The 14,333-nt window shown below is 46.0% G+C and overlaps 1 pseudogene; it reads right to left on the bottom strand.

Annotated features, from left to right (window-relative positions):
• The window catches only part of LOC113831427, a 39,158-nt pseudogene that overhangs the window by 8,107 nt on the left and 16,718 nt on the right, over positions 1–14,333 (bottom strand).

The following is a 14,333-nucleotide window of genomic DNA, read 5'->3' on the forward strand; positions in this document are numbered from 1 at the left end:
TAGTGCTATGAATTTTCCTCTTATCACTGCTTTCAGAGTGTCCCATAGGTTTGGACGTGTTGTATCTCCATTCTCATTGAATTCTAGGAAACCTTTAATTTCTTTTTTTATTTCTTCCTGGACCCATGAATTGTGAAATTGGGTGTTACTTAATTTCCATGAGTTTGTAGGTTTTCTGTAGCTCTTGTTGTTGTTGAATTCTAATTTTAAAGCATGGTGGTCTGATAAGACACAGGGGGTTATTTCAATTTTTTTGTACTTGTTGAGGTTTGCTATGTTGCCAAGTATGTGGTCGATTTTAGAGATGGTTCCATGTGGCTCTGAGAAGAAGGTAAATTGTTTTGTATTTGTGTGGAATGTTCTATAGATATCTGTTAAGTCCAATTGCGCCATAACTTCTATTAGTTCTTTTGTTTCTTTGTTAAGTTTCTGTCTGGTGTTCCTGTCTAGTGGGGAGAGTGGGGTGTTGAAATCTCCCACTATAAGTGTGTGCGGTTTTATGTGTGATTAGAGTTTTAGTAAAGTTTCTTTTACAAACGTGGATACCTTTGTATTTGGGGCATAAATGTTCAGAATTGAGACTTCATCCTGATGGATTTCTCCTGTGATGATTAGGAAATGACCTTCTTCATCTCTTTTGACTGATTTTAGTTTAAAGTCCAATTTATTGGATATTAGGATTGCTACCCCCGCTTGTTTCTTGGATCCATTTGATTGGAAGATCTTCCCCCAAACTTTAATTCTTTGGTACCATCTGTCTTTGAGGTTGAGGTTTCTTGTATGCAGCAGAAGGAAGGATTCTGTCCTCTTATCCATTCTGCTAATCTGTGTCTTTTTATAGGGGAGTTAAGACCATTAATGTTGATGGATATTAATGACCATTGATTATTGTTCATTCTTGTTTGTTTTTGATTTGGTGATGGTGGCAAGATTATGTGTGGGATTCTATCCCTTTTTTCTTTTGACTGTTGGTAAGTTGGGATTATCTATTGCCTATGTTTTTCTGGTTGTAGTTAACTTCCCTGGGTTGCAGTTTTCCTTCCAGTACTTTCTGTAGGGTTGGATTGGTGGATATATATTGTTTGAATCTGGTTTTGTCATGGAATACCTTGTTTTCTCCATCTATAATGATTGAAAGCTTTGTTGGGTATAGTAGTCTGGGCTGTCATCCATGGTCTCTTAGTGTAGGTAGGATATTGATCCAGGGCTTTCTGGCTTTCCGATTTTCCAAGGAAAAGTCAGGTGTGATTCTGATAGGTTTGCCTTTATAGGTTACTTGACCTTTTACCTTTGCTGCTCTTAATATTTTCTCTTTGTTGTGTATGCTTGGTGTTTTGATTATTATGTGGCGAGGTGACCTTTTTTTTTTTTTTGGTTCAGTCTATTTGGTGTTCTGTAGGCTTCTTGTATTTTCATTGGCATGTCTTTCTTTAGGTTGGGAAAGTTTTCTTCTATGATTTTGTTGAATATGTTTTCTGTGCCTTTTAGTTGGATTTCTTCACCTTCTTCTATACCTATTATCCTTAGGTTTGGTCTTTTCACAGTATCCCATATCTCCTGGATATTTTGTGTTAGGGATTTGTTGGTCTTAAGATTTTCTTTGGTTGATGAATCTATTTCCACTAGTGTGTCTTCAACTCCTGAGATTCTCTCTTCTATCTCTTGTATTCTGTTGGTTATGCTTACATCTGTAGGTCCTGATCATTTACCCAGCTTTTCTATTTCCAGCATTCCCTCAGATTGTGCTTTCTTTATTGTCTCTATTTCAGTTTTTAAGTCTTGAACTGTTTCTCCTATTTTTTTGGTTTGTTTTGTCTTCAATTTCTTTAAGGGTTTTTCTCATGTCCTCTTTGAGGTCCTCTATCATTTTCCTGAAGATGTTTTTAAGGTCATTCTCTTCTGGTTCATCTGCATCGTGATGTTACTGGTGTATGGTTCCTAGTCTCCGATGGTGTCATATGGTTTTCTGTTGTTGGATGTGCTTTTACCTTATCCTCTTCTCATCCTTTCTTCTGGTGGGTGTAGCAAGTGTTTCTTGTCCTCCTAGTGGGTGTGGGACCACGGTTCCCTTCTGGTAGATGCAAACAGATCCAATTCTCTGATGTTGGTCCTCTTCTCATGGATGGAGGTGTCACTGTTACCCAGGTGTCGACAGTGTTCCAGCTTGCCGGGTCCTGTGGGGCCGGCAGTTGGAGGCAGAGGGGTAACCAGGCCTCTGGGTGTTGGATCCCGCTGCCGAACTCCATATGGCACACAGGTCACTTACGTCAGATGATTCTGAACAGCGAAGACAAGCAGGAGCCGGAAACAGCCCCTGGCCTACCTGTGCAGGCAGATGGAGGCCAGGCTGCCTCTGGGTGTTCGTTATTCAGAACCCGCCACCGCTGAACTGGGTCTGGGACACAGGTTGCTTGCCTCAGATGACTCTGTGCAGTGATGTGATGACCAAAAATATAATCTTAATATTGTGGCCTATTTTTCCCATTGAGCAAGAAAAGTGTCTTTGCATATATTAGATAATTACTACCATTAATAAGCATTATAATTTGAAGATAAATTGCTTTCCTCAGGCTTAGTGCTGAAGGGTTTGTTCTCTGGATAATTCTATTGTCTTGAAAGTTTCTGGAAGCTTTAAGAAGACAGCCTAAGTAGAGAAAATATGTAATATCAGGCTTGTCTTGGGAGCTGTACATTGTCCGAGCCCAACTCTACTTCCTGTCTTCAGTGGAAGGAGTAGCTTCTCCCATATAATTCAGCTGTCATCTAACACAGCCTCAGAGTCAAAACTCTCTGAGATGTTTGTGATTTGAACTTCCCTTAGCATTGTAATCCTTCTGTTAACAACAGTTTTCATGAAAGTATAAACCTTGGTCTTTCCTAAGGAGCTTTATGGGAGATGGTGGCAGAAGTCATGCCTATGCTGTCCACCCACACTTCAAACACTTATTTTGGGGTATCCTAACTGTTTTAAAGTATTTTTTAAAATATAATGAATGATATTCTCCGACATGATGGATTTAACTGATTTCATCTTGCTTCATGTTCTGTATATTTCTAAGGTTTCTCATGTTGTTCCCTAATTGTAAAAATGCAGAAATATGTGAGCCTGTAAAAATTTATCCTTTTTGTTGGCAGTATTCAATACCTCACTTCCTATATCTTTTTCACTGAGTGACCTGACAGAATGATGTAGAACCATTTCCAATGAAAATGAAACCAAAGAAAAGGGAACAAAAAGGCATTTATTTACCTTGGGCAAGGGTTTGCCATGTTTTCAGTGATGTCCACTAATAAGATCAAAAGTAGGTAAGACTGTGCGAAGAAACTCCAAATCCCAGTAGGACCTAATAAGCCAGATTTCTGTCTTCTTCATCATTTCAGCTAATTTAGTAGGTCTTCCTAAGTGGAGAAAATGATGTGATTAGGGAGAAGAAGAGAAGAGAGAGGATAATGGTAAGGTGGTCTGCAGAATATGCTAAGATTTCCTGAAAAGTGTTTGAATGATTAGTTCTCATATATAAATTTCATATAAAATGTGTGATATAAACACAACATTTATTCAAGTACAATGTAATTTATGTGAATAATTTTTCTGTGGCTTATGTTGTCAGGAGCCAGCTCTGGTTAGATATAAAAAAGTCCTCCTTTTCAGAGGCCTGGAGACCTCCATGCTCAGCTAACTGCCAATTAGTCAAGCATCCACCCCTTAGGTTCCTGATACCTACTCTGGCCTGAGAGCAATTAACACCCATTCCTCCCCCACTTCCTCTTTCTCTGCTTCCTCCTTTCTCTTTAAAAACCCCTTGTTTATAATCAATAAAGAGACTTCAACAAGGAAAAACTGCCTGATCTTGATTTTCTTTCCCACCCATTATTTTCAGGTTTAGTCCACCTTGGACCCACGAATTACCAGAGCCCCGTGGGCCGGGGCAGGTGGCACCCAGTGTGGGACTCGAGGTACGGACTCTTTGCTGAACAGAGATCCCCCCCCCCCAAGGAAACCATGGCAGTGCACGCCGTCAAGGAAGTCCTGCTTGCCAAATTGCGATGGATGTTGGTCTGGGAACGTCCTCACGGCTCATGAGTGATTGATTCCCTGGTAAGTCCCCCCCCCATTCCATTCCATAATAAGGGCCAAAAGTTGTCTAAGGAGGTCAAAGACTTCCTTTCCAGAAAGAGGAGTTTGAGTAAAATGTAAGGACTTGATTCAGTTTTTTGCCTTTTTGTCAAGAACATGTCCATGGGTCATTTTAGAAAGCCCAGACATTCATCCCCTAACTTGGATAAAGGTCGGAGAGTACCTTAATAGATTGCTCATAGAAAAGGGACCTGAGGCAGTTCCCTTACAGACTTTTAGTTACGGGGCCTTGAGCCTCATTCCCCTAAACACCTTAAAAATTACCCTGTCTTTAGTTCAAACCTCAAACCAGAAACCAATCACCTAAGTCCCAGACAAGGAGGACCTAGAAGCAGCTGCCACTTATCACCACCCAAACTGGCCTCCCTTTGCGGGCTTTATGGCCCCTGTAGGGCCTCCGTACTATGCCTCGGCTCCCCTTCTCCCATCTTCCACAGATGCCTTAATTCAAGCTAGAAAACATCTCACCCAACAAATACCAGAACTTAAAGAGGTCTTACAATTACAGCAGGAGTTTTCACAGCTCTCTCTAGACCTCACATCCCTCCAGGCCACAGTTGGCGGATCAATCTTCGGATTCCCCACTTAGCCCATTACAGCCCCTAAAACCTCCCTTCCATCAGGCGTCAGGCCAAAAATCTCCAAATCCACTAAGCTGGCCTTTCCTGTCATAACCTGCCAGGACCCCAGACATATACCATCCTCCTCTGACCAAGACCCCTCCTCTACTCATACAACTAGGGAGGAGGACGAGGAGGAAAACTCAGAGGATAAAATTAATGAGAGGGATAGGGATGACTCTGAGTCAGATAATGAGGAGCAAGATAAACAAACAAATAACTGAAAACACCTTTAAAAAATTAAAATTTAAAGCCCTTAAGGAACTTAATTCAGTGGTCAAAAACTATCCCACTGCATCTTTCACCCTTGCCTTGCTAGAGTCCCTCTTAGGAGAGGGATACCTCACCCTAGCCGAATGGCACCCTGTCAAACAGGCAGTCCTTAGCCGAGGGCAATACTTATCTTGGAAATCTGAATTTTATGACGTTGCCAAGACCTTGCTACCAAAAATCAACAAAGGCCCTCCCCTCAAAAATGGACCCTTGATAAACTCACCGGTCAAGGAAAATTTATCTCTGAAAATCTCCAGATTAAGCTTCCCATAGGTCTCTTAGGACAAACCTCTCAGGCTGCTACTGGTGCTTGGCAGGCTCTCCCAGGCCAAGGTTCCATGTTCACACCCCTCACATTCAAGGAGCCAATGAACCTTATACAGAATTTGTAGGGAGACTTAAAGAGGCCACAGAACGGGTTTTGGACACAGAAGAAACTGACAACAGACTCCTTAAACAACTAGCTTTCGAGAACTCTAACAGCGTTTGCCACAATATCCTCAGAGGCACCTTTAGAAACAAGTCCCTTGAGGAAATGATTCGGGCCTGCAATGATGTTGACCCTTTTTCTCAAAAACTCTCACAGAGCATTTCCCAGGGGGTCACTATGGCTATTGGTGCAGCTCTACAAACAACAGATAACAACAGAGCTTGCTTTAAATGCCACCAACCTGGACATTTTGCTAAACAATGTTCCCAAAATATGACACCCCGACCTTCAGAGGGCTTCCCGACATTTCAATCCCAAAATGGCATCTTGACCCCTGCCCCTTCACCCTTGCCAAAAACTGTCTCTCCCAGATGCAAAAAGGATAAACATTGGCTCAGGGACTGTAGATCCAAAACTGATGTTCAAGGGAATCCCCTACCTCCTCCTCAGGGAAACGGCTTGAGGGGCCAGCCCCGGGCCCCACAGCCAATCCCCTTCTTGCCAGCATCAGAGCCAAGCCTGCAGGCACAATCCTTCCAACCTGTGCCTCCAAGCTCTACAGAGCCACCACTGGAAGTGCAGGACTGGACCTGTGTGCCGCCACGGACTCAATACTAAACCCTGAAGGGATTGTACAGATTCTCTCCACAGGGATTTCTGGCCCACCACCCCCAGATACTTGTTTCCTCATTCTTGGTCGAGCCTCCTCTACCCCCAGGGCCAGGGGATTGTTGAAAGAGCTCACCAAACACTTAAAAACATGCTGTTTAAACTGTATTCAGGAGGAGGAGTTCTATACCCCACTAAAGGCAATCATATGAACCTACTCAATCATGCATTGTTTGTGCTAAATTTTCTCACATATGATGCTACAGGAAAATCAGCCTCAGATCACCTCTGGCATCCATCAACGGCTCAAAACTATGCTCAGGCCTTATGGAAAGATCCCCTAACTCACAAATGGCACGGACCAGATCCGGTCCTCATTTGGGGAAAAGGACATGCATGTATTTTCTATACTCAGGCCAATAATGCTAGATGGTTGCCTGAATGCCTTTTAAAACTATATAATCCACCCAGGGAAGCCCCTGAGAAGTCTTCTAATTCTGCTTAATTTTAGATAAAAGATGCTGTCTTTTTGGCTACTGGTGTGTTCTCACCTTCGATTGCCGTGGCCGCTGCAAGCCCTTATCAGATCTACAACTACACCTGGATGATCATCAACCAAGGCGGTGATGCTTCCAAAGACTCCACAACTATTGCAACCATCCCCTCCTATTCTCCCCCTGATAGTTGACTTATATGCTTTAGCCTTAGGGGCCTCTACAGACTGGGGGACCCCTGACCATTTTTTCCCCCAGGACCTCCCTCCCCCACTGACCTTATTCTCTCATTAATTAACTCTACTGTTCAGGCCTTTAATCAAGCCAACCACTCCCTCATAGAGGACTGTTGGGTCTGCTATTCTTCCACCCCTCCCATTTATGGGGGAATTGCAAACGCACTTAATTCCTACCTTGCCTGTTCTACTGGATTGACCACTTATATTGTCACCTCTACCTTCTTGTCTAAAAGAAACTATTGTGTTTCAGTTCAGCTGCTACCCTGACAATCCTCCTAAAGGCCTAGATTTTTCGGGCCTTGAACATCAAACCTCTCAGTTCCCTTGGCCTTGGAGACGTCAATGACGGGATTATCGTGATGCCACAGACCAGTCGCCGACTCATCTCACCAGCTGTAGTGCCAATCTCACCAGCTGTAGTTGTAACCCTAACCCCGCCCCCTAACAAGTGGGTACTCACTCACCCGCCATGCCTTTCGACCTTTGCCCTACTGCGCATATGCAATCTTCCCTTTAAAAGGTCCTGCCCCACACCCCTCTTTCTCTTTCTCTCGGCTTCCCTAGGGTTGGCTGACTGCCCATCCCCTCTTTCCCCCCCTCTGATAAATAAACTCCACGTGGCTTGCTTATTCGTTGTTCCTTTCCTTATTAGCAGCTGCAGCTTAAACAAAAGAACAACATTTGGCGCCCTGGACGTGGGAAGGCTCTGCCCTTGGTACCCCCCTCCACGTCCCGCTGGCGGGTACGTGTTGGGCCAAGGACATCCTTATCACTCGAATAAACAATCCACATTCCAGATCACCGGTTTGCTGGATTCTGCATACAACATCGGACCCAATTCGGTAAGGCTACCCCTTTCAGTCAGCGTAAACGTCTCCCTGAACCCGAGGGACTGACCGTTGATCGTCCGGCACCCCTCTGGTGTTCTTGGAGGTGGGGGAGCACCCGGCCACGACCTTCACGGTTACGGTCGACCCCCTTCGCCGACAATCCCTCTTGGCTTACTTCCTAAGGGTGGTCCCATCAGTAGCTACTTGCTCCCTTGGCGATTAGTCGCTGCGCCGCGGGACTGTGGGATTTTCTGTTTTCTTTTTCTTCTTCGGGACAGCTGAGTCCCTGTTCAGACCCAGGGTCTATCGGGCTAAGGCCCCTCGGTACCCCCCCGGGCTGACGCGCATCCGGAGAGTGGCTTTTACCGGTTTTTAACTTTTTCACCCATGGGGAATAAGCCAACTAAGGAAATAAGCCCATCCACACCACTGGGATGTCTTTTAGAAAACTTAAAACCCTTCAACCTAATGCCGTTAATTAAGGCATCTAGACTCACATATCTCAGTACTAAAAAATGGCCTAGGTATTCCTTAGAAAACCAGTCTCACTGGCCCCCAAACGGGACATTAGACCCCGAGGTTTTACGGGATTTATCTAACTTCTGTCAGCAAACCGGAAAATGGAAGGAGTTACCTTATGTACAGGCTTTTTTCTATCTATCTGCTAAACACTCTCTCTCTCCCTCCTCATCCCCAATTCTTCTGGCTATGGAATCTAAGCCTGAATTAAATCTTATAGACTTGGATCCAGCTGATGAACCTCCACCGGTTCGCCTTCACCCTTCAGCTGCGCCTTCTAAAGCTTCTACTAAGATCCTTGAACCTTCCCTCTCTTCTGTTTCAACCGTCCCCGCTCCGGCTTCCTCTGACTCAGCTACTTCTAAACAACCACTCTTGGCTCCTACCTTCACCCCACCTATTACCCGTTCTAGGACCGGATCCAGGGCTACTAAAGCTGATCCGGCCACCATCCTCCCCTTGCGTGAGGTAGCTGGTGTGGACGGCGTGGTTAGAGTTCACGTTCCCTTCCCACTATCAGAGCTCTCTCAGATTCAGCACAGATTAGGATCTTATACTTCTAACCCCACTGCCTTTATAAAGGAATTTCAGTATATTGCACAGTCTTATAGCCTTACTTTTCATGATGTCTTCATGATTTTAAGTAATAACTTACTACATGAGGAGCGCGAGCGAGTTTGGAATTATGCGAGGGCATGTGCAGATGAGATACATCAGACTCAGCCAACTCACCCTACTGGGAATGATGCTGTTCCGGAGAAGGAACCCCACTGGGATTATAACACCCCGGGTGGTATCCTGGCTAGAGACCAATTCGTAACCTGTTTAATGTCTGGTCTCCGTAAGGCTGCCCTAAAGCCCATAAATTATGATAAACTCCTAGATATAGTTCAGGACAAATCAGAGAATCCTTCCCAATTCCTACAGCGTCTTAAACAGGCCTTTTTACAGTATACTAACTTAGACCCTGAGACGCTAGAGGGAAGACAACTTCTCATGACATACTTTTTTGCTCAGAGTTGCCCCGACATTAGGGCTAAACTTAAAAATTTGGAGAAAGGACCCCTAACTCCACAGGATGAGGCCCTAAGAGTGGCGTTTAAGGTGTACCATGGGAGAGATGGCCAGACCCTTAAGAACAGATACCAGATGCTAGCTGAAGCTGTCCGACCGGCCTCAGCATCCGCCCGGGATCCCTTGCCCTCCGGGGCCAGAGTACCGCAGCGTCCATGCTTCAAGTGTGGTCAAAAAGGGCACTGGGCCCGGGGTTGCCCGAACCCCCGCGCACCATGAAAGCCATGTCCTAGATGCCAGGAAGTAGGCCATTGGTCAGTGGACTGTCCCCGTGTCCCAGGTGACAAGAGGACATCAAACACAGGCGGCCTTCCAGTCGATCTCTTAGCTCTGGCTATAGATGAGGACTATGAATGACGGGACCCTGGCTCCCTTGACCCGACCACCATCATCTCTGAAAGGGAGCCCCGGGTGGACATTAAAGTATCAGGGCGGTCTATCTCTTTCCTTTTGGACACCGGTGCCACATACTCAGTCCTAAAGGAGTTTTGGGGACCTACCTCTCCTTCTCGTCTTCCTATTGTCGGGGTAGGAGGACAGCCTTACTTACCTCAGCAGACTCCACCGCTTAGCTGTATTTTTAGGGGGATTCCCCTTACTCATTCGTTTTTGGTTATACCAACTTGTCCGGTACCTTTACTAGGGAGGGACCTCCTAGCTAAAGTGGGAGCGTCTATTTCCTTTGCTCCCCACATTCGCCTAACTCCAGACTCGCCTGCTGCTCCCCTCCTCCTCCTTCTAGCTACTCAACCTACGGGGTCCAATACGTCATTTCCTTTACCAGCCTCTCAGGTAGACCCCAAGGTCTGGGACACCCAGAACCCTTCTGTGGCTAGACACCATCCCCCCATTGTCATTCAGTTACAGGATCCCTCTAAGTACGTTGCTCAAGTTCAGTACCCACTCCCACTCCAAAGCCTTAAGGGACTTAAACCTATTATCTCTGACCTCCTAAGGAAAAAGCTACTTCGTCCTACCTCCTCCCCCTTTAACACCCCTATACTGGCAGTAAAAAAACCTAATGGGACTTTTCGTCTGGTTCAGGACCTCCGGCTAATTAACTCTGCGGTTGTGCCCCTGCATCCTGTGGTTCCTAACCCTTATACACTCCTCTCTACTATCCCCCCGGGGACATCTCACTTCTCAGTTTTAGACCTTAAGGATGCCTTTTTCTCTATACCCCTCCACACCCGGTCTCAAAATATCTTTGCTTTCACCTGGACTGATCCAGATACTCATGTCTCCACTCAGCTCACCTGGACTGTCCTACCTCAGGGTTTCCGGGACAGCCCACACCTTTTTGGTCAGGCCCTGGCTTCTGACCTGCTCTCTCTGTCTTTCCCTAAATCCAAGTTCATACAGTATGTAGATGATATTTTACTTTGTAGCCCCTCCTTGGAAGTTAGCCGGACTGACACTTCCACCCTCCTAAATTTCCTGTCTAGCAGGGGTTACAGAGTCTCACCTTCTAAGGTTCAATTGTCTACCACTCAGGTTACCTATTTGGGACTAACCATTACCCCAACCCACAAAGCTATTACTGTAGACAGGAAAAACTTAATCGGGTCTCTTGCAGTTCCTTCTACTAAAGAGGAGATTTTATCATTTCTGGGAATAGCTGGCTTCTTACGTACCTGGATCCCCTCTTACTCCCTCCTTGCCCGCCCCCTTTATGAGGCAGCTCTCGGACCTCCCCATGAACCCCTCCTTAACCCTGTTACTAAGCCCTTTCAGAGACTTAAACAGGCTCTCCTAAAAGCCCCTGCTCTTCACCTACCAGATTTAACTCGTCCTTTCTCCCTCTATGTAACAGAAAAAGAAGGATTTGCCCTTGGAGTTCTAGGTCACCAGCTAGGACCTTCCTTTGCACCTGTAGCTTATCTGTCAAAGAAGCTAGACCTAACCACCCAAGGATGGGCATCCTGCATACGTGCTTTAGCAGCTGCTGAGCTTCTTATCCATGAGTCAAAGAAACTAACCTTTGGGTCACCCATCACTGTCTTCTCTCATCACAACCTGTCCCATCTCCTAACCTACAGAGGCTTACAAACTCTACCTCCTTCCCGAGTTCTTTCCCTCCAGGTGGCATTAATAGAAGATGCCACACTTACTTTCCAATCTTGCCCACCCCTTAATATCTCAAATCTTCTACCTCAACCTAATGCTAACTATTCTCCAACTCATTCCTGCATTGAAACCTTAGAGGAACTATTGCCCCACCCTTCACACATACAGGAAGGCACACTACCTCAGGCCACCTATACCTGGTACACAGATGGCAGCTCCTTTTTACATGAGGGGACCCGTAAAGCGGGCTATGGCATAGTGTCAGACACCAGGGTGGTAGAAGCACGGGCACTTCCTGCCCACACTACTAACCAACAGGCTGAATTAATAGCCCTCACCCGTGCCTTTCAATTGGCACAGGGACATTCTCTAAATGTTTACACAGACTCTAAATATGCTTTTCATATCCTCCTGTCCCATGCAGCTATTTGGAAGGAACGTGGGCTACTTACTACAAGAGGAGGATCCATAACTAACTCAGATTATATTATGGCTATGCTAAGGGCCTCTCACCTCCCCAAAGCTATAGGAATTATTCACTGTCGGTCACACCAGACTGACAGCTCCGTTATCTCTAGGGGCAACAATCGGGCTGATAGAGCAGCTAGGGCTGCAGCCCTCCGAGGCCCAGATCTACCTCACCCACCACAGGGAGTTCATACACTACAACCCACATCCTCACAGCCACCTCCTAACATGAGACAAATTCTGTCCTACTTACACCAGCTTTTCCACCCTAACAGTAAGGCTCTTTCTCTGTTTGTCAAGGCTCACCTCAAACCTACTTCTGAGGACTTAAATTTCTTAAAAACTATCACTGCCTCCTGTAAAACCTGTCAGATGTCAAACCCTAATTCCAAGTATCGTAACTCCCCTTTTCCCACCCACCAGGCTAGGGGCTCTCTCCCAGGGACTGACTGGCAACTTGACTTCACCCACATGCCCACAGTCAGGCGAGTTAAATACCTCCTGGTACTAGTGGATACTTTCTCAGGATGGGTAGAAGCGTTTCCTACTACTAACAAGAAAGCTCAGACTGTCTCTAACATCCTTCTCAGGGAAATTATCCCCCGGTTTGGGATTCCAGCCTCTCTTCAGTCAGACAATGGTCCTGAGTTTACCTCTCAGATCTCTCAAACCCTGTCTAAAGCTCTCAATATTCCTTGGCATTTTCATATTCCATACCACCCCCAGTCCTCAGGGAAGGTGGAGAGAACTAACCGTTCTTTAAAGACTGTTCTGGTTAAAATGTCACAGGAACTTCACCTTGACTGGGTAAAGCTTCTGCCTCTGGCCCTTTTCAGGCTTAGGGCTCTCCCTAAACAACCACTTTTCATCTCACCCTTTGAACTCATGTACGGGCGGCCGGCTCTAACACCTGGCCTCTCACCTAAACCCTCGCCTCTCCCTGACCGCTTGCTCACACCTTTACTTCATCATCTCCGTTCCCTCCTTTGGGAATTTGCTGACCACTCTCTACCTCGGCCATGTGCCACCCCCTGTACCTCTCCAATTAACATAGGGGATCAAGTACTTCTTTCTCCCCCAGACCAGAGCCCCTCCCCCCTGTCTCCTAAGTGGAAGGGCCCTTTCAAAGTAATTCTTGTCACTCCAACAGCAGCTAAGCTTGAGGGCCTTCCCCACTGGATTCACTTATCCCACCTCAAGCCCTTTACTTCTCCACCTGAGACTCACCCTTCATACACAGTTTCTACAACAGGACCCTGTTCCCTTAGGTTTCAGAGGACACTGAAATCATCCACTTTACCTCCTATTTCAGAAGAATAAGGCTCAAGTTTTACAAGGCTGATTTAAACTTTCCTGCTTCTAATTACACTCTGCTCATTAATTTCCAAAGTATCTCACAATAATTTACTTAGCTGTTGTTACAGGAATGCCAGCCTAAAAACCATGGATCTAAAGATACAAGGATCACCAAGTGTTTGTGCCTTCTGGTTAAAGGTAACCAGAAAGATTTCATACCACCTAGATATGATTTAATATGTCTAATCTTTGTTTTCCCAAACTTTAAGGACTCTTATAAGTTCCAGGGAGCCGAATCAGATCCAAACAGGTCAGATTCACTCCAGGTAATATCCAACCCTTCCCCAGTCCCAATTTCCCTTCCCTCATCTTGGGACTCCTCGGGAACCCCTCCCTCATCTTACAATCTTCCCGTCAAATGACAGGACCTAAGAAAAAATTTTTTTTCTAAACTTAACCTTGTCCTCTATTCTACAAACATCTTGCCAGGACTAAAAGGCACCAGAGTGGCCCGGACTACAATGAAACAACAATCAACTCCAGGACGTGGCAGCACCCCCAACCCCCCAAAGACGATCAACGCCCCAGGCCAGCAGGAAGCAGCCTTAAGACATCTTCGCCCCTACTTCCCTAACCTGCCACGCCCAATTCTCTAACTTTTATAATAAACAACAGCCGGGATTGTAAGAACAAAACACCTGGATGACCCTAACCCCGCCCCCTAACAAGCGGGTACTCACTCACCCGCCATGCCTTTCGACCTTTGCCCTACTGCGCATATGCAATCTTCCCTTTAAAAGGTCCTGCCCCACACCCCTCTTTCTCTTTCTCTCGGCTTCCCTAGGGTTGGCTGACTGCCCATCCCCTCTTTCCCCCCTCTCTGATAAATAAACTCCACGTGGGTTGCTTATTCGTTGTTCCTTTCCTTATTAGCAGCTGCAGCTTAAACAAAAGAACAACAGTAGTGACCTCCATGACAGGATTAGCGTAAGGCCGACCCCAGGGGCCCACTCCAAAGCACTCTCCAGCTGCTAGCCTTATGAAAGTTCCCTGGAGTGCTGGGGGCAGATTCACCTCACGTAGCCTTCACCTCACGTAGCCTAAGACAGAGGTTCTACCCCTCACTATCATATAAGTGACAATATCATAAACATAGGGTCCTGGCTTCGGATGCCCATCACGTAGCCTAAGGCAGATGCTCCATTCTATTATACATAGAAGGGGGAGATGTCAGGAGCCAGCTCTGGTTAGATATAAAAAAGTCCTCCTTTTAAGA

This window comes from Cricetulus griseus, assembly GCF_003668045.3.
Source record: "Cricetulus griseus strain 17A/GY chromosome 1 unlocalized genomic scaffold, alternate assembly CriGri-PICRH-1.0 chr1_1, whole genome shotgun sequence".
In the NCBI taxonomy this organism is placed as follows: domain Eukaryota; kingdom Metazoa; phylum Chordata; class Mammalia; order Rodentia; family Cricetidae; genus Cricetulus; species Cricetulus griseus.